General features: G+C 39.0%; 1 protein-coding gene across 1 annotated transcript in view; it reads right to left on the bottom strand.

Moving 5' to 3' along the window:
• The window catches only part of LOC129240598 (histone-lysine N-methyltransferase 2D), a 44360-nt gene that overhangs the window by 13796 nt on the left and 8273 nt on the right, over positions 1-22291 (bottom strand). The gene's annotated exons all lie outside the window — the stretch shown is intronic.

The raw sequence follows: 22291 nt of genomic DNA, 5'->3' as shown, positions 1-22291 counted from the left end.
TTCGGCTTTTTAAAATTTTTTTTTTTTCTTAAGCTCAATAGTTGGCGGAATGTGATTTTTTCTCATTTTGGAAGGTTAGTTTAAGGATTTTAAATGAAAGCAAAAGTAACCCAGTGCAATAATTTTTAGGTTATCGGCTCGGGCCTAAACCAATTGCAACTGAAAGTGCTTATGTAGAATAGTAAAACCTCAACTGGGTTTCGGTCTACCGGGTCACAATTTTTTTTTACAGTGTATTAATGTATCGCCATATTCATCAAATGCCATATTAAATAATATGGTATATGCAGTACAAATATTGATTTTTCTTAAATTTCGTCTTAGAAGACTTTTAGTAAAATTCTAAGATACATTTTTTTGTAGAACATTTTAACCCGTTGAATCCCACCGTTATGTGACTATTTATCCCGTTTTTTTTAATTGTTCAAAAGTCCTCTTAAACTGGGTATTAAAGGGTTAATATGTTCTACAAAAAGATTCCTTGGAAAATTTCGCTAGAGGTTGTCAAAGACACTGAGCACCTATGGGTTAAACGTACTTGAAAAAAATCCATATAAATATTGCAACCATTCATTTTAACTAATATATATTCTATCTTCCATACATATGATTACCTGTGTGTATGCACATAAAAACAAAATTAAAAAATAAAAAATTTAAAAATAATAACCAAAAATATTTGTTTGAAAATTTTTAACGAAAAGTATTTGTTTTTTTTTAATAATATATGTATATGTTAACTTTAATGAACAAAAATCTGACGTTTTTTTATTTTAATCATAAATATCGTTACATATTTGTTTTATTTCTTTTAAAAAAACGTACATAAACAAAAAATCTTATTTCAGAGTAATCGATGTTGCACCGATGTTTTACTTTAAAACAGCGAAAACATCATTGCTACTCCACCTCTATTCATTTAAAGCGGATTTAAAAAACATAAGATGCACTTTTTATTAAAACTTCAATCGCTGTTTACTGCACATCGAATTGAATTCGAATTCACTTTTTATAGGGTTAGGCCATTTGGTTATGAATCTACAGGGTGCTCGAAAAAAGTTCATGTGTGTGGTGCTGATGTATGATATAATGTTTTAACACCAAATCAACCACTATCGATTCGGAACTATTGTATAAAAAATAGTAAAAAACAAAGAGTAAAAAAAATGTGTAAAAAAATAGTAAAAAAATAAATATAATAAAAAAAATTAACAAAAAATAGAAAAAAAAATAAAAAATACGCCTTATAAAAGATTTACACACACATAAGTAGATTACGTTCATTTTCACGCTTAGTGGCCTAGACAGTCGTTGGCGTTAATCGGGATTAGCGACTTAAGGGGGGCCTCTTATCAGTCGGCTTCAAAAAATCGATTTTTTTACTGCAATCGATAGATATATTATAGAAGAATATGCCCTCAAAATTTTATAGCGGAATTCAAAGTGATTTCAGAGTTAAAGGCCTGTGTACCGTCCCTCGTCAGGCGAGCTCGTCTACCTTCTGAAAACTTTGAAACACGTTTTTTCTGTTTTTGAAAATGGCGTGTAAGATTAAAAAAAAAAAAAAAACGACGAAAGTTATCGTTTCGAGCCGATAATCTATATAAAGATTAAAATGCCCAACTAATTAACCAACGAAATACAAAACAAAAAATCATTTTTTAATGTTATTTAACACCTTAAAAAAAATTACGAAAAAAAGCACCTTTTTCAATAATTAATTGTGTGTTCATTTTTTCATATTTTTATGCAAGAGTAGTCTATTATATGCAGGAAAGCCTTCTGAATAAGACAATATTTTTCTTTTGTGTTTCAGGTGAAAACTACGACCGCAATCTTACACGCCGTTTTACTAGCGCGCAACGAGAAGCTGTGCGAGGTCCCTCATATGTCCGCCATTTTTTTTTTTTATTTATGTTAAAAAATTGTTTATTACTCTTCAATCATACCTTCAAATAAATGCAAAAGATTATTCCTGTGTGTCGCTTTTTCGCCTCAAAAAAGGCACTACTAATGCGGATGGACAACTAGACTTATTCGCATAATTTAAGTGGATTAGGGGAATTTTCGTTGGCAACATTGCCGAAAAATGACAGTTAATATCTATTGTGAATGAGAAATAATGAAACTTTTAAAGAGAAGAACAAAAAGACTGAAAATAATCTTTTTTTTCCTTGTTCACTCCTCTCGAGCGCATAGGGCCTCGATAAGACTCAGCCTTGCGTTGGTTTCGTTAATGTAAAAAGAATCATTACAGCATGCAAATTCTGTAACAATAAGATGAGTACAACAAGAATAAGAATGTAGTAGCATTTTCATTTCATTTAAGTCCTTTTTCCAATTTCGAATGACAAGCAGAAAGTAACGTTCAACCTGAACGGAGAGGAATTGAGATGTTATGGATGTAATGCTAGTTTCCACTGATGCATTCGAAATTTCTTTAATTATTTTGATATTGCGGAGCAGTTTGAAAAAAAGGAATTTAAGATTTTTTTTTAATCAATAAATAATTATTTTTTAGTATCAGGGCAGCTAATACGTCGCCTACGATCCATCTTTTGCTGACAAAACTATACAATAACAAATCAGCTGTTCACTAATCCGCGTAACAACCGTCTGGCACACTACAATTTTAATCAAAATTAACTGCGCCAATAATCCCGCCAATTAACGCCGCCGTCTGTCTAGGCTACAGCTCCCGAATCTGTAATTTATGAAGCAGATTAATCATACAAAATTTCTCTCTCTTCAATTAGTAATTATGAAGTATTTTGTGAAATATTATTTCGATAACTTTTCTGTGTCAAACCCAGCTTTATTGAGCAAAAAGAGAAATTTTAAGTGTTTAAACAAAAATGGACACTGTCAAGATAAAAGGTTCATAGAGATATTTTCAATAAAATATTGACATCTAGCTCCCGAAATTTTCCATATTTCTGCTGGAATATAAATAATATCACTGCCGTATACCCTAGCACTGCCACTAAAAAAATTATTTATTTTCTTACGAGCTTCCTTGGCTTGTTTAGGAATAGCAGTTCCGCTCCGATCGACGTACCAGGTGGCGCTCGAAGTGATCCTACATATTCCACCCATTGAAGGGATAGTGGCCAAATCTCCTTCCAGTATTAAAGCAGCAGGCATGCTGACGGAAAACACGCACGTTTGCATGCATCAGTTCTACTACCTGTGGAACACTTGCAAGAAGCAGCGAAAAGAGGCTATCTGGTTCCCAAGTTAGACCTGAACAAAGACTATAAAATAGGAGTACGCGGCATACAGGATTGGCAGACCCGAGTAGAATCAGTTGATGGTGGTCAGCACTATCCAGTACACTAGATCGGGAGCAATTATCTTGAAATTGCTTCTTTATACTCCCAACCCGGTGTAGCGTCTTCCAAGCTGAGATCTACGATAGACAAAGTAGCAAAAATGATACAACTAATAGACTTGCCTCCGGGAAACCTTACGCTTTTTATTGATACTCAAGCAGCGTTCAAGACAATGGCCTTTTTGTTGGTACTCAAGCAGCGGTCAAGGCACTTGCCTTAGCGTGCTTCAACTCAATGTGTAGGGGGGTTCTCTCGTTTATCCAACAACACAACACCATACTTTCTTGGATCCCCGACCACTGTGAAGGAAAATGAAAGAGTGGATGAGTGCGCAAGGAAAGGCTCGGAGCTTGACATTCAACGAGTGGACATAAGCATTCCTCTAAATGAGTAATAGACTGCGATTGACTTGAGCGCAATCGCGTAAACCTTCTATTGATAGTCTCTAATTGTAGTCGCCAAAGCGCTCTTGTCACAACAGCCAAAAGACAAAAAGGACAAAATGTCTGCTTGGATTCAATAGATCCACTACCAGCGCCCTCACAGGTATCATAACGGATCACTGCCCTATTGGCAACTTAGCCAGTGGTACTCGTATAGGGGTATCTTACAATAACTTCTGCAGGAGTTGAGGAAATAAAGAAGAAATTGAGTCTGTACAACACCTCCTCTGTGCATTTCCTGCACTTCAAAAAAGCCGCGCCCTAATATCTTGGCGATTATTTCTTCGAAGACCTGATCTTAAAAATATCTAAGTGGTTTAAGCAACTTAGTTAGGGGATGCGGGTATCACAATGGGCGTTAGGGCTACCGAGTGTCTTGTCTTAGACGAGTAACCTGGCAGCATGCTTCAGATGCTAGCGAGTAAAAGAGCAATAATTTCACGCCATACAAAACTATGTCTTTGAAGTGACAAAATTAATATGACTGATGAATGAAAATTTAATGTCAAAAATAACGCCAAGATCCTCAAATTCTTGAAGAGATTGCAAGATTTCTCCAGAGAAGCTGTACTGCGTGATTTTGAAAAGGAAACATGGACGCATTTTTTTAATATTTAAAGAAAGATGTGATCTCAAGCACCAAGAATACAATACATCTAATTCGGATTGGAGTTTCATCACATCTGCAGTATTCTTAAGGAATGAATAAATCTTCAGATCGACGGCGTATAGTATAAAGTTGGCGAATGTAGGTTAGGTTAGGGTAAATGGCTGCCCTAGCTAAGGGCTCACTTGGACAAATATTAAAAAATTCGTCCGTTGTGGTGTCATACATGGGAAAGGAGAAAGGAGAAGGGAAGGAAGAAGGAGCCTTGGGATTAGGGACGATGATGACCATACATTTTACGACGACGCCGACGGTGGCTGATTTGCGTCCGTAGTTAGCCGTAACATGCTACTGATGAACTTCACCAAATTTATGATATTTACACCGGCTATATCCGCAGGCGTAGCGAAAAAGTGAGAGCCCAGGTGTCTAAGTCTTTGCCAGACGAGAGCAGGGCAGTTGAGAAGAAGGTGTTGAGATGATTCCACCTCGTCCTCCAGACAGTTTCTGCAGAACGGACTTGAGGCAATCCCAAGTCTCACGGCGTGAACACCTAACGGACAATGTCCGGTAAGGATGCCCACCAAATTCGAGAGCTGGGGCTTTGTTAGCCTTAGGAGTTCCCTTGAGCGTCCCCGATCTACCCGTGGCCAAAGGGATCTCGCGACCTTTCACGTTTGCGCACTAGCCCAGCGCTCGCTGAGTTGACTCGAGGCCCATCTTTCCAGGAGCGGACCACAGGTTCTCAGGGAACCCAAATTCTCTCATTTCGCGACGAAACCGTCTCCCCCGTCTAGCCAGCTCATCAGCCCAGCAGTTTCCCTCTATGCCGCTGTGCCCGGGAACCCAAATGAGCCTGATGACGAAGTATTCGGATGCAATCGAGAGAGAAGCCAGGCATTCCCCTACCAATCTCGAACGCACAAACAGCGAACCCAAGGCCCTAATTGCCGATTGGCTATCGGAGTAAATATTTACTTCCTTAACGGTAATTACCGAACTAAGCAACCAGTCCACCGCTTCCTTAATTGCGGATACCTCCGCTTGGCGAAATGTCACTCAAGAACAAATGTTATTTATAAACAGAATAAACAGCAATGGGCCCAAGTACAACTAGCAAGTACAGCACTCAGACACAAATAAGTCCATTGTACTGCACTCGGATTCCCTTTTGATTTTCTTTAAATCTACCCGACCTCCGAAGAAATCTGAGTAGACCTTTGAGTACTAAGGAGCCAAGGTGGTCGCTTCTTAACACATCAGTGCCAAAGACCTCAAGCCTGATTCGAGCGAAGGCTGGGCATATGCACAGGAAAGGGTCCGCCATCTCATCCTCTTCTCCACAAGCTGGGCAGAGTACACTGTCTGAGATGCCTACGTTTTCCATGTGCTTCGACCACAGAAAGTGGCCCGTCATCAGTTCAACCAACTGCTTACATTCCCTTCTGTTTAATGACAGGACGATCTGCGACAGTCAGTGGTCAGACATGACAGACAAATTCAGGTTTTGTTCATCTGCAGCCTCTCTCAGCCTGCCAGGCTCGCTTGCGGGTTAAAGTAGCCCGTTTGCTAACCGTGGTTTTTATGGCTGCAGAAGGGAGTGCAGAACGGGCTCCGGGTGAGAGAAGTTGGCCTCAGAGCCCGTCCCAGCTCAAGAGTCGAAGATCTCGTTACCCGCGATACCCAAGTTAGCAGCAGACTATTATGTCTACCGACATAGTTCAGCCTGGATTTACAGGACTCGACTACCCTTGAGGTGGTTGGGGGGCTGTCTAAGGCCATGAGCGCAGCTTGGCTTCGCTGCAGACACTATAGATCTGCCTCTCCATCTGTTTTCCACAACAAAGTTCATCGCTTCTTTAACAGCATACACCTCCGCCTGAAGCACAGATGCATGCATTCTAAGAGTAAAGTGCAGTTTTGTACCGCTGGATTCCACGTAGACCCCAGAGACCCAGAATGTTACCTTGTGCTATGCCAGAGGTGGCGAAAAACGGTTCAGATGAAAGCTCGTCGAGTGTGACAACGCACCGCTTTCCACTCAAATAGGATTTAAGCCGTTGCAGAAAAGTATAATGAAAACCCAGACAAGCGAGCTTGTCCATCAACACCATATGTGAAATTTGTCGAAGGCTTTAGAAAAGTCGGTGTACTATATATGCAAACAACTTGGCACCCAGAAGAGAATGCGGAGATTCAATACTCACTAAAGGCAGCCAGATTTGTAAGTGTAGAACGACCCGATACCGTATTGATTCAGGCAAATTGAAGGCTTAATTGAGAGATACATAGATTTTATCTTTGATGACGCATTCAAAAAGTATGTACATACATACAAACATAGTTGTATGCATTTCATACCCAATACTCCAAAAAGTGCGCAACGTTTCCATAACGAGTCGATCACATTGGCTAGGCGATTTGCGAAATAGTCGTAGTGGGTTGCCGGTTTGATGGCAAACTGTCATACGAGTTTGTGTATACAAGCATATTTATGTATGTATAGGTTCATGCATACGCACTCAAAAAATGGTAGCGGTAAGTTCCTGCAAATATTGATTAACTCTTCATGGCACGTCATCAGCAGAGTAGGTGGTAGAGCTCAGTTGAATGTGCATAGATGTGTGTACAAGTACATTTTTTTATGATATTTTGCAAAAAGGCGTGGAGAAGAGTGCGTCTTTAACCAGCTGAAAGTGTAGATGGTTATCGACGTACTCGTTGTATGTGTTTGTGTGTGATAAGGTCTCTAAAAGGCTCTGTGTGGTGAGCATCTAAAGCTTCAGTTGCGCACCAACGTAGGGCCCATACGTACTTGCCTTTTGTAGTGACGCAAATTTCATGCCCGCGGAAAAATCGCTGAAATCAGCTGTTCTCTTTACTCTGCCTAGAGAGAGAGAGAAGGCAGTCAGCTGATACGGTTTGATGTAAAGCTTTGCTTGCCGCGGATTTCTGCGAATGCATCTACGGAAACAGAAAACTTATATAGTTGTATGTATTTCACGTGTCAGTAGATATGTTCAGCGGCTTTACGTCGCTGGGTAACTGAGGCATAAGATAGGAAAGTTTCATTAATCGCTGCATGTTTTGGATGAGTCAGCGGAAATTACTTGCGCCTTGTTTTATGTCACCTTCAGCATCATGAAGAACGTCTAAAATGATTTTCTCTATGTAGTGTTTACGCAATCGAACAGCCAAAAGCTTCGCTTGAATAATAAATTAGTTTAAATTCAAGTAAAAAAATTTTTAACGTCTTAGCGGCATTATTTTGTATGTTTTGTAAATGTGTATGTTACCTCAAAATAATGATTGGTCAATTTTGAACTCCTTTAGCACGGGAACTATCACGTCAGTCCACAAGTTCGTGCGTACAGGGTTGCCAATATTCGACGGACCCATCTGGCAACCCTGTATCTTTTGACACAAACGTCAGATCGCTTAATGACATACCGCGTTGGAAGCGTCAGTCTAAGCGAATTTTTACCATGGAACAGTACACGCCACGCGAGCGCTCCCGAATTGATGAAATTTACATTCAACAAAAGAAGTCAATTGTGAAAACTCAACGTGCGTATAAAAAATTTAATAATGTGAAAAGTGCGCCTTCTAAGAACACCATTAAACGTTTGAACGAAAGGTACGACCAAGGTTTGTAGGACTAAGGCGATCGGATGAGAATATTGCTCTTGTACGGGCCAGTGTTGAGACGTCACCAAGGACATCCCAAAATCGCTGTTCTCAGCAGTTGGGCATTGCTCGGACCACTTTACAACGAATTATCCGCATTGATTTGCATTTATTCCTGTATAAGATTCAATTAACGCAAAGATTGTTGCCTGCGGACAAGCCTCGTCGATTGGAATGAGCCAAAAGAGTCATCGAAATCCCTTCGGGTCCGTCGAATATGGGCAACCCTGTATTTTACCCATAATTTCACTTTTGTACGATTTTTGCATACACACAATTATTCGCGGAATATAACGGAACTATTTATATTTTCTTTGATATATTGCGCATTCAACAAGGGATTTTAATCGCGGATGGAAGCACGTGTTGTTAAAAAATATACCTGCAGTGGAGTCTTCGAACGCGTATACGAGGCATATTTTGTATTTTTTTAATCTATACTAATATTATAAAGAGGAAAACTTTGTTTGTTTGTAATGAATAGGCTCAAAAACTACTGGACCGATTTTAAAAATTCTTTCACCATTCGAAAGCTACATCATCCACGAGTAACATGGATTATATTTTATTTTGGAAATAGGGCTCGAGATATAGGTCAAAACGTGGACCCGGGTAAGCTTCGAATGTGTATGTACAATATGGATATCAAATTGAAGCTGTTGGTGAATGCTTTAGTACAGAGTATTTTTCATGCCGCTCCGTGACTGGGGTCTCGAGATATAGGTCAAAACGTGGACCCGGGTAACCTTTGGTTGTGTATGTACAATATGGGTATCAAATGAAAGCTGTTGATAAGTGCTTTAATACAGGGTAATTTTCATACCTATTGATGACTAGGGTCTGGAAATATATGCCAAAACGTGGACCCGCCGTGTCTTTGCACCGAATTAAACCAAACTTACGCACATTGTTAAGTAAGTATTGAAGATGGGTTTCGTAAAATTTGGTTGTAATTTAACGCTTGAGGCGGAACTGACCTATCAAATTGACAGTGTGAGTTACAATGGGTCAATATTTCTTTCTGATTTGGATGCCATAAGGAAAAAACGTAAGTGCAACATGTAAAAATGGTTTGTGAATTTTTTTGGAGTGGATTTTGGAACAGTGAATAATTTCTTACGAAATTTGAGAATTTAATGTGAAATCCGAATGAAATTATGTGTTCGTGGAAAAAAAAATTTGTTTCGTTTTTTTTTTTTCAAAAATATAAATGGATAATGGTTAAAAAAGCTCCAATGCTTAATAAAACATATAAGTTGAAACGAAAAAATCATGGATGATCAGGAAAAAAGACGATTGTTTATTCATATGCGTTGATTTGAAATTTAAAAACAATCTTCTTTTTTCCTGGTTTTCAATTTATATTTTATATTTACTCAAAAACAAATAGAAAAACAAAAAATATTGTTTATGCCAAAGCGTTTGAATAAAGAATAAAGAAATAAATAATATGAAAATCATATATTTTCTGTTCTAAACCATATCTATTCTATTTTAGTGTGCCCAGCGAAGGGGGCTGGGTTTGCTAGTAAAAGGTAAAAATGCAACAACTGCTGCTGCAGAAATAAACACTGTTCACGGAGAGGATATCGTGAGTGTAAGGACTGCGCAAAAGTGGTTTTCAAAATTCCGAAGTAGTAACTGCGACGTGGAGGATGTTGCGCGCGGTGGTCGTCCTGAAGTCTTTAACTCTGACACCTTGCTCGAACTCGTGGAAGCTGAGCCAAATTTGACAGTCGACATGATAGCCCAGAGGTTAAATTGATTGCATGGAACAGTTTACAGGCACCTGGTTCAGTTGGGAAAGGTTTCAAAGCTGGGGCAAATGGGTTCCGTATAGACTTTCAGTAGCCAACCTTCAGCAGAGAGTGAATGTCTGTTCTCAGCTGCTGCAACGACTTGAAAATGAAATTTTTTTGAACTGTATCGTTACTGGTGATGAAAAATTGGTCCTTTACAATAATCCTGTTCGCAAATGCCAATGGTTAGATAAAGATGAAACATCAGAACCGACCCCTAGAGATGGCATTCACCCCAAGATTGTTTATTGTGAACTTCTGTAACCAAACCAGATGATAACTGCTGATTATTGTTCCCATCAGCTATCAAACCTGAATGAGGCACTTAACAAAAATCGACTGTCTTTAGTGAATAGACACAAAGTTTTGCTTCACCACGACAACGCAAGACCTCATACCGCAAGGCAAACATTAGGCAAGCTAAACAAGCTCGGATGGGAGCTAATGCCGCATCCACCATACTCTCGGAATATTGCACCTTGTGATTATCACCTTTTCCGTGGACTTCAATCCCTTATGAGTAACAAGAACTACTCCTCAAAAGAAGCTATAAAAAGGGATATCGAAGCGTATTTTGACTCCAAGGACAAACAATTTTTTGAGCAGAGAATTAAAAATGTGCCTAAACATTGGGAAGACATTGTAAATAATGAAGGAAAATATATTATTGATTAATAAATACTTTAAACATCTTTTTTATTAATTTTAAAACCACGTTTAAAAAACGCACGAACTTATGGACTGACCTGATATTTGAAAAAATATTCAAGGAACTCTTTCAGACGAATTTAAGGGGTTATATACACTTAGAATTAAAAAAAAATCGATTATTATTATTTTTTTTCTTAACGTAAAGGGTTTTCCAATAAGAGGTGTTACTTATATAAAATATCAATGGTTTCATAGCTTGTGTGGCACGTAGCGCCGTCTTGTTGAAAATAAACGTTGCCCAGATCAATACCATCCAATTACGGTCATAAAAAATCGTTAATCATCTCTCGATAGCGCAATCCATTCACCGTAATGCTTGCTCCAGCTTCGTTTTCGAAAAAGTAAGGTCCAATGACTGCGCCGAACCATAAACCGCACCAAACAGTCACACGTTGAGGATAGAGAGGCTTTTCAACAATAACTCTTGGATTTTCTCAGCACCGGATTCGACAATTTTGCTTGTTGACGAAGCCACCGAGGTGGAAATGGGCCTCATCACTCAAAATGATTTTTCAATCAGCAATCAGAAAAGACACGACGTTGTTGATGATTGACCGGCTTGAGTTCTTGTGTGAACTGGCCTTTATAAGCCTTAAGACCCAAATCTTTATGCAAAATACGTTGTAATGACGTTTGTGGAATGCCTAACTCCAAAGAAAAAGAATGGAATGTACAAACCTGGGTTTTCTGCAACACTTTCGGCTACAACAGCAATATTTTAAATTTTCGGCTGTTCTTGAGCGACATGTACGGGTTTTATGCTTCACATCACTAACTTAACTTGTCTCAACAGCTCGAATTTTTTCACCAATTACTGTATTGCGGTCCGACAAGATGCTTCACGATGACCCAAAAATGTTCGAGTTTTACGAAACGTCGCTGCCAAATTTTCACCATTTTTATAGTGAATTTTATTAATAAGCGTTGTATCGTTCCATTTTTATTAATGGCTTAGTTTCGACTTGTCAAATATCAAAAAATGACAGTTTCAAAAGTGACATCTACCGAAATAGCGGGCTATTCAAAATAAAACCTTTTATTGGAAAACCCTTTAGATATCTAGTTTTCGGTCCCCTATATACACCCTGAGCATACATACATATACACCCACCACTGTTGTGTACACCAATTATTTCCAGTGTAAAGCTGCAATGTAAATAGTTAAAAAAAAAATTGCGTTCCTTTCATATTTTTCTGTCTCTACACTTTTCTGCCATTGATTTTTTCTATGTACTGTACTCGTATATTGAATCCAGTCTGATGAGGTTGACGAGCTCCTCCTTTTTTTGCAAGTGAATTTTCAGGCCTAGTCGATTGTACCGGTAGCCGCCGCTAAAAGTTCATTTACATGACATGATGACATTAAGCGAACTCGCCATCTTTGCCGTTGTTCCTACATTTGCGTCACATGCCCGTACGTACGTAAGTGTGTACGTGTGTGTGTACGCCACCTGTCTGTCAAACGGTTTGGCCGACCGTCTATTCAGTATGTGCCATAGTCGTTCCTCAACGTAAACTTATGTATTACAAAGAACTTAACACGCTGCAATGCCGCACGCACACACACAGACCCTCAGCAATAATAAGGCATCTGTGGTACCTAGACAACCCACACGGTGCTGAGTTGAAAGCAGCTTATCGATTAACAGACCAGAAAATGACCAGAATGTTAGTTATTAAATTTTGAACCAGTAACTTTTAAAAATTTTGGTAATTATTTTATTTAACAAAATTGTACGACCAATACCTTCGTTGCAATACTAAACTTTTTTTTAATTCTTTCGCAATGGTGGACAAAACAGGTGTATCTGTTACAAATCTCAGCCTTGTTGAAAATATCTGGCGCATAGCGTCTTTAATACTAGTGCCAGAATACAGCAAAATGAGAAAATAATTTGTGATTGATGTACAAAATCTATCGTACATATAGTAAAGGGTGATCAATTTAGAGGTATCGGGTTTTAAACTGAAAAAAAAACAACGAAAATACAAGTTGATTAGGCAAACCTTATTATTTTTGTGTAGAACCATTCATGACAAATATTTTTTAAAGATAATCCCTTTACCACGTAGCCGAAGGGGGTTGGTGCGTGACTACCATTTGGAATTCAGAGAGAACGTAGGTTCGAATCTCGATGAAAGACCAACATGGAGAACATGTTTTTTCTAATAGATGTCGCCCTTCGACAGGCAATGGCAAACATCCGAGCCTATTTCTGCCATAAGAAAACTCTTCATAAAAAATATCTTGAAACTGTAGGTCCCTCCATTTGTGGAACAACATCAAGACGCACACCACAAATAGGAGGAGGAGCTCGGCCAAACATTCAAAAAGGGTGTATGCGCCAATTATATATATTGTGGTGGCTAAATTTTAAGGGCCGATATTGAATGTGAACCATACCTAAGCGACAAGCTTTTTACTACATTCCATTTAACATTTTTCAATCTCAAGCTAACTCAATTTTAACCATGGAAGATACACAATCGAGCAACGCGTTAAAGTTATTCAGGCTTATTATGAAAACGGGCGTTCAAATCAAAATGCATATCGCGCACTTCGTGAAGAAAATCATCTTCAGTGATGAGGCAAATTTTCACCTCACTGGATTCGTCAATGAGCAGAATTGCCGCATTTGGACGAATGATAATCCAAGAGTGATTGCCGAAAAACCAATGCAACCACAAAGAGTGACTGGTTGGTGCGGTTTATGGGTCGGCGGCGTCATTGGGCCGTATTTTTCCAAAATGAGGACGGTCAGGCAGTTACTCTACTCACAGTGAGATGATAACGAACTTTTTATGGCCCGAATTAGAAGATATGGATGTGGACGATATGTGGTTTCAACAGGACGGTGCCACTTGTAACACAGCTAACGAAATAATGGCTCCTTCGCGCGAAAAAGTTGATGGCCGAATAATCTCACGTCGCGGTGATGCCAATTGGCCGCCAATTTCATGTGATTTGACACAGTTGGACTTCTTTCTTTGGGGTTATTTGAAAGAAAAGGTGTACGTTGATAAGCCAGCAACAATTCAAGAGCTAAAGCATGAGATAATTCGGCACATTAACGGCATAGGACCTCAATTATGCCTCAGCGTCATCGAAAATTTGGACCATCGGATGGAGGTGTGCCGCCGAGGCCACGGCGACCATTTGGCCGATATTTTATTCTATGCGTAATTGAGCTATACCAATATTATCATTATAAAGATAAATGATAATAATTTCCTAAAAAAATTGTATTTTATTAAAAATCAACACCGGCCCTGGAAACTTAACCACCCCTTATATATACATATATCTCTTTCAAATGTTGGCCGCAACATCGGCCATCCGTAAGCTCCAATTTCGTATGATTCGCGACTCACTGAGGGATTTTGGCCGGCATCTCCTGAATAACTTTAGTAATGTTAGCTTTCATTGTCTCAATCGAAGCTGGTTTATCCACAAAGCATATAGACTTTAGATAGCCCCACAAATAAAAGGCCACGATTTTGTTGGCCAATCCACTTGTCCGAGACGAGAGATAAATTGCTCAATGAAACGGCGACGTAGTAAATCTATTGTTTTAAGGCTATAACAAACTCGCAGAAAAAAGTTTCGTTATTTTTGCTTTTGTTCGTATGCATTGTCTACTCCTAAACTATACTCAATTTCGTGGCAAATTTCGCTTGTTAACAATGGAGTGGGGAGCTAAGTAAAATCGCATTGTAGTGATCGCATTTCTTACGTGTGGTAAAAGTGCAAATAAGATGTACGAATTGCTGAAAGAACTTAATACAGGGTTTGATTGAAAAGTAATGAGACTTCCCGCGCGGAGCGTCTGCCAAGCGATCAACCGATCAAATGATAGTAACCGGTCCCAGTTCGCTGGCAACAGCGGTGCAGTCAGCTCCGCGCGTGAAAGCTATTTTAAAAGTGTGTTAGGATTTTGCATGTCGAAATCCAAGGTCAAAACCATGCTGATCATCTTTTTTAACTCTCGAGGCATCGTCCACAAGGAGTTTGTACCTCAGGAAGCACTGTAAACGCGGTCAAAATTAATTAGAGATGAACTCCACATGAAAGCATTCCGTCGCTCAACTGGCCATCTTTTGACAACGCGCTTGAAGAAAATTAGACTCGACAGATGCAAGCAGCTTCTTCGGTGGCATGCGGTCATTGACCATAAAAATATATTGTACTTTTCACAGAAGAGAAAATTTCCGCTGTTGAAGAAGTTTTTAATAAACAAAATGACAAAATCTATGCTACAACTTCTAAAGACACAAAAAATGTTGTGTGAAGTGTTCAGTGTGGCCACCATCCAGCCCCCATAATGTTTTGGTGGGGAGCAGTACTCTCTTCAATGGAGAGCGTCGGATCTTCCAGCGAGTTTCCGTTCCAGCCCATAAGGCAAAAACCACCCGGGTATATTTCTGCCATGAAAAAGCTTCTCATAACGAAGCATCTGCCATTCCGAAGCAGCATAAAACTCTGGGCTCTTCAATTGTGGAACAAAATTAAGCCACATACCACAAATTGCCTAAATACCCAGCAAAGCACCAATTATACATATGTATGTATGTATGTAGGTACAAAATATGTCATATTAATTAAGCAAATGACATTCAACTATGCAGGTACATCATCGATACCCCAAGGACTACAAGTTCATGTATTGGCTGATACCCTTGGAAATAAAAACGAGGCAAGTAGTGGGCGTATTCATGCTCATAAAAAATCATTTCAAAATAAACAGCAATTCAATGAATCAGAAAATCATCAAAACAAATTATTGCACTCAATCAGCCAATTTTAATCCTCCCGCAATTAATCCAGAAAGGCTTAAATAAATTACTTTGAATTAATTTGCGGAGAAAATTTACATATTAAATGTATGTACATCAACGCTCACCTTCATTGAACGTTAATCGGCGCATAGGTATGGTTTGCTTGTATATTTTTGTGTAGTAAGTCGAACCCGTAAGAAGGTCAATGTAGAACGAGACAAGTCAAGAGGACCAAATTCAATTTGTGGGTGGTTGGACAAACCCAAGCGCCCAGTCAGAAAGACCATTGTGCTACACCTGGATAGATTACAGTGGAAGGAATAGAGAGACAGGATAGATACAGTATGGACGGTGAGACGGGAGGTCACTTTTCCGCGATTCATTTGGATTCATTGATAAATCTTAAGAGATGCGGCAGAGGAAGAGTATGAACTTTATCCATGCTCAGAACATCGTACTCTAACAGCCTAAGTTTGAAGCTACAGAGAAAAAGCTCTGCAGTGCCCTTATTTTCACGACGAGACAGGCATATTGGGTCGTCAATGATGTCCATGGTAGCCATATGCTGATCACAGTTGCTGTGCTCTGGGATTACGCCCACCAGTACTCTCAGGTGCTTCCTACACGGTATTAGAAGACAGATTGCTAATTTCCTGTTTGGTTCTTTCACAAAGCACTTGGCGGCTACTCTGCAGGTGCTCAACTCAGACCAACGTCGTCTCTGGGTAGACCTCATGAAGTCGTCAGTCCATAGATGAACCGATGTGGAATTGTGGTAGGAAGTGTTAGGGCCCAGTGGTTTGCTTGAAGAGCCTTCATTAGCCACTTTATCAGCCAACTCGTTCCCTCTAACCCCCGCAGTGTCCAAGCACCCAAATAAAACAAACTTTGTTGTGTTTTGCAATACTGTTTAGTTTTGTTTTACATTCACCAACCAATTTCGAAGAGCAGCGTGGGTTAGCAAGGGCTCTCAGTGCAGCTTGACTCTCACTACAAATTCCAATACTACTACCCCGCCACTCCTTGCCAATTAGCCAGTATGCTGTATTTAAGATGGCATAGATTTCCGTTAAGAATACCGTAGCCAACTGTCTTGTAGCGTAGGAGTACTTAGCGTCTTCGTCTAAGTGCCATCCAGGTCCGCTATCATGCCCGCCAGGGTATCTCCCTCAAGGAGGTGACGGGTACGACGACCCCGCGGACCCTAGGCAAGATGTCCCTCGCTGCAGCGACATTGTAAGAGTTAGCTAGAAAGTTAGGTGAAAAAATCCAGCATATCTCTGTTCCCATATTGGGCGGTGTGTTGGTCAGTGTCTGTTCATCATATTAGGTGCGACAGTTTATGTAAAAAGCATGACCGGTATGCAACGCACTGGGATAGGTCGCTTCCACCTGCGACTTTATAGGGGTGATGTGAGTTAGCTCCGGTGTATATCAGTAACCAGCCACCTTGGACCACTGGTCAGAAAGTGTTCATTGGTCAGAAAGCCTTCGTTGCTCCGGGCGAGCGCCGTTTGTCCGTGTTTTCTGCGATCGGTAAAGCGTAGGTCAAGCCTCAGGGGGCCTGGGGTAGGAGCATTGCTTCCGAGGGTACACCCGCTCTTGATTATTTCTGCCCGCCCCCCTGTACACGATGCGCTGGTTAAATAAAAATGTATGGATAAAATTAAGGGAAAAACACAAAAAAAAGACAAACAGCAGAAGGCCATTAATGATGGAGATCTAAAGCAGAGCCCTTTCGCAAGGAAACCGCGATTGGTTTGCTCGCCACCACAAAAAGCGAAAGCGCCTCTTACGAACGGATCATTGCCAACCATGGAGAAGTCATAGACCTTCAATGAAGGTGTTGAAATGGCGCTTCAAGAATTAGATCCGAGAGAAGAGGAGGGATATTTTTAGTACATAGAATCACACGTAGTAGCGTGATCCGCTATCATCGCTGGTTTTGGATCCGTCGGAATAGAAAGTGTGCTGAAATCCCGTTAATAGGTTCTCTGGACTTAACCATTGATCCCATTAATCGATGGGATCAAAACGTCTTACTTCCTACCGAAGCTAACGTAAGGCACCCAATTATCCGCTGGAATTGAGTACAGTCTGCACCGCCAGTGATTTCTTCGTTTCCCCAGACTCCGTTTGACTTGATTTGAAGATCTAGAGATTACAAGTTCAGGATGACATTAAGGGCATCGCCAGATGTCGTACTCATAGTACCTGTGATACCCAAACACACACTTCTGTGTGGTCTGGTTAGGGGTTTTAACCATAGTAGCCTTCCATCAGACTACGGAGGCGTATGTGGTAATGGGTTTAATCAGGGTGATGTACAAGCCGTGTACTGTCGGCGGTCTTAGATCTCTTGCCAAAAGTTCTCTTACACTACCAGAAGTGTTTTAGTGGAGACCTTCTGTTCGACGTACGTCTTCCAAGTCAACTTACAATCTAGGATTACCCCTAAGTCTTTGGCCTCAGAAGACAGTTGCAGTGCTACTCTGTTCAAGGTGGGTTGGGAACAAGCCTTCCTTCAAGCATATAGCTACTAGTGGCTGCTCTCAGTACGTATTTTGGCGAACTTTGCATGAATACCTTTACAATTTTAAATTAACTAGGAAATTAAGGCCGCCGCACAGTGGTTTCTGGGCGGAAAAAATTCCAAATGATGAAAATTAACAAAAATATTTAAAAAAAATTTTTCTGAATAGCTAATTTAATTAGGTTTCTGAAAAAAAAAGAAATTCATTTATTTATATGATATGTGCTGCGCAGGAAAAATCGCCAAAGTTGTACTATTGCTGGCAGCAGGTTTTTCTGAATATTTTTCATAAAAGGTTGATTAATAAGTTCCTTAGCTGGATGAACAATATTTAAAATCTTTTATGATTTTTATATTAGGTATGGATAGTACCTTAGATAGAATATATAATATCGTTCCTCCAGTTATCATGGTCTTAGTAGAACATAAATCAGTTAATCGAAAGAAAATATGTAAAAGAGTATGCGTTTAGGAGGTCTATAAAAAAAGCTCCACTCTTCTCCAAGCTGAGTACTATATTTTAGTATTAAGTACATTCTGCGCAATCAGATAGATGTAAAATCAGCTGCCACCAGCTGCCACCTTGGCCGTTTGAGGTCTTTAAATGTTCGTATTAGCTCAAAATCTTGATGAAATCAATTGTGTTATGTACTGTGTAAAAGCACTTGTTGATGAAATACAAATACTGGTCGAAGTAGCATTTGGAATAATAAAAAAATGTTTTTCAGAATAAAGTCAAGGAGTTGAAATAAATGTCATTAAAAAGTGTAGCCACCGGCGAATCGCAGCGTTATCTTGGAGAGTTCGACAAATATAATTTAGCTGCCTTTATTCGAAATTAGCAAGAAAACATTCTTCTAATTGCATTTTGCTTAATTTCATATTTCATTTAAATAATTTGTTTTACAAGTATATTGTGTACTGGTTAATGAATAAATATTTTCTATCTTATCAAAGTTTCAACCCTGACATTAATTTTTAGCTTTTTAGACAACATTTTGTAATGGGTTCAGTCTCTGATTAATGCAGTTGGATTTACTTTGATGCCATCTTTTTTTGTGTAAGTTCATTGACATACTGCACTTACTAGGAAAATACTCGCTCCTTCTTACAAACCAAACATTCCGTAGATTCTATACGAGTATACTTATTTAAATAATTAGAATTTATTGAATTACTTTATTGAAATGGAAAATTTTTCGATTTCCTATAAAATTTTGTATAAAAAGATCATTGATAATAATCGCGATCTTGATAAATTACAGTTATTCTTTAAAAATACTTACCCTAACGTCAGCGATTCTCAAATTCAAAAAGTTTTATTTCAAATAAAACAGCGATTTTTACCACACTTCAATAAAAAATGGAATACTTGTAGCAGGACAAAAGCCAAATTTGAAGCTAAGTATAGTAGTTGGCTTGAAGGAGTTTTTCACTTCAATTTAGATGTAGAGAGTGCTTCTGTTTCAAAAAAAATTACAAAAAGAGTCGGTAGACCTCAAAAAAAGTTTGAGAATTGCTGTACGCGTGCTAAACGATATAAAATAAGTCAAGTTCGTTCATTATATTCCGATGAGCAAATTAAAAGTGCTGCTAAATCACGCACAAAGGCTCCAAAAATGCACCATATCGACGCTGACAAAGCACTTGCTATATTTATACAAACGGAAATGTCGAAATACCAATACCAAGTTTTGAGACAAGGTTTAAAAAAAGAGGGCCACGACATTCTTCCTCCTTATAGTAAGATTTTGGATGCGAAGAAAAGGTGTTATCCTGAAAGCATGACAATTACGTATACTTCAGCGGCTATTGATTTACAAGAACTTATAGACCACATAGCAAAGCGGCTGCTTCATTCGATGACTGAGGATGAAATCTCTGAAATTGACGATGAATCATTAATAATGTATTCTAAATGGGGTTGTGATGGTGCGTCTGGACAATGCGAATACAGCCAAAAACTTGGTGATAAAGAGTTATGTGATTCTAATCTATTTATGACATCAATAGTGCCATTAAATTTGTCCTGTCGAATAAACAACAACGTAGTATGGAAAAACGAACGTCCTTCTTCTACGAGATATTGTCGATGCATCCAATTTCAATTCGCAAAGGAAACCCCTGAAAAGATTCGAGCTGAAAAAAATAGAGTAGATGCGGAAATCGCACAAATACAAGATTCAGTTGTTGATATACGAAATCGAGTTTTTAAAGTTCGGCATGAGTTTTTCTTTACAATGTTGGATGGCAAACGGCTCAAGCTGTAACCGAAACTCCTGCATCTTCTTCTTGCTTCATATGTCTCGCAACCACATCTCAAATGAATTGCTTAGAAAAAATTAAAGCTCGGCCTATAAATCCTGAAGCTATCAAATTTGGTATGTCTCCTTTACACGCGCGTATCAAATTTATGGAATACATTTTACATATAGCATATAACTTACCAATAATGTGCTGGAAAACGAATGCCGAAACGCGTCCAATAAAAGAAAAGCGAAAAGCACAAATTCAGAATGAATTTGCGGAGAAAACTGGACTTAGATTAGATATGGTAAAGCAAGGTAAGGGAACTACCAATGATGGCAACACATCCAGGAGATTTTTTGCCAATCCTGCGTTAGCTTCTGAAATAACAGGTGTTAAAGAAGAAATAATTAATAGATGTGCTGTGATTTTAGAAGCAATAACCTGCACAGAACCGGTGGATAGTTGTAAATTTGATAATTATGCATATGATACTGCAAAAATGTTAGTCGCCAACTATGGATGGTATAACATGCCATCATCAGTACATAAAGTATTATTGCATGGTAAGCAAATAATTGAAAACTGTACATTTTCTGTTGGCGCGCTTTCTGAAGAAGCTCAAGAATGTAGAAACAAGGATTATAAACGCTATCGGAATCTGCATACAAGAAAGTGTGATAGGGTTTCAACAAATGAAGATGTTATGCACATGATGCTGCTATCATCTGACCTTTTTATCAACATATTTACTAAAACCATTTGAAATTAAACTTAATTTTTGAAATTATGATTTTCTTTAAACTTTTCTACTGCGACTAGATTTAGTACATAAGTTAAAACATAAAAAACAATAATGCAATTGAGTTTTATTTATTTTTAGCAATTAAACGACCTTTGGGTCACTTCAACCCTGACAAATAAGCAGTTAGAAGGGTTAACAATTTATTTTTACGAGTTTGAAATCCGTTTTTATTCTTATTCATAATAGAAAAAGGACAAGTTTTTGTAAAATATTATTTTCAATTCCGTAGTTTTTCAAAACTATTTAGAATTTCCAAAATTTTTTCTAGTTTTAGCTTAGACATTTTATGAATTTTCAGTGTACCAATTTTCAGCTCATTCGGACTATCCGTTTGCAAGATATTGAATTGTTTCCGCTTTTCGTCGATTTAGAACCACTGTGCGCCGTAGCCGAATAGGTTGGTGCGTGACTACCATTCGGAATTCAGAGAGAACGTAGGTTCGAATCTCGGTGAAACACCAAATTTAAGAGAAACAATTTTCTAATAGCGGTCAACCCTCGTTCGGAGTCGGCTTGAAACTGTTGTTGTTGTTGTTGTTGTAGAAGCATAAACACTTTCCATATTTGCATACGGGGAATGCTGCTGGAGTGACAGTCCTTGGCCGGATATAAATCCGGGTCGTTTCGGTAACGTAGAAGCGACTGTCGTGGAAACGGTAGGTTGCTCCATTTGTGGAAGAACATCAAGACGCAAACCCCAAATAGGAGGAGGAGGTCGGCCAAACACCCAAAAAGGGTGTACGTGCCAATTATATATATATATATTAGGGCGGGTCGACTTAAAAATCGCTCATTGCTCTGTGATAATCGTATTTTAGGGATCAAAATAAGAAACTTTGTCGAAGGAACCATACCTCTAAAATGAATTCTGATGTCCCCCAATTTGGGTCGAACGAAAAATCCCACTTCGACCCATTTAGAGTGCTCCAATCGAGTCCAAATGTATGACCGACCCCCGCTAACTTTGGACGGCCGATCCACCCATGGACGGCCAATCCACCCATGCCAGTGGCCCACCCCCTGGAACTCCCCTGGGGGGTTCCCCATACAATCATTTCAAAATATCACCATTTTTGGCCTTTACATGAGAAAAGAAACTAAAAAGTTCGACCCAAATTGGGGGCATCAGAATTCATTTTAGAGGTATGGTTCCTTCGGCAAAGTTTCTTATTTTGATCCCTAGAATATGATTTTCACAGAGCAATGGGCGATTTTTTTGCCTCCCCACAAATCGACCCGGCCTAATATATATATACATAAATATAAGAAATTAAGTCTCTCGTCTATTTGAGCCACCGAAACTTCTCCTATCGGGCTCTGAAAGACTTGCATACCTATTGAAACCCCTATA

This window comes from Anastrepha obliqua, chromosome 3, assembly GCF_027943255.1.
Source record: "Anastrepha obliqua isolate idAnaObli1 chromosome 3, idAnaObli1_1.0, whole genome shotgun sequence".
Lineage (NCBI taxonomy): Eukaryota > Metazoa > Arthropoda > Insecta > Diptera > Tephritidae > Anastrepha > Anastrepha obliqua.
This window is presented reverse-complemented; position numbering and strand designations above follow the sequence as displayed.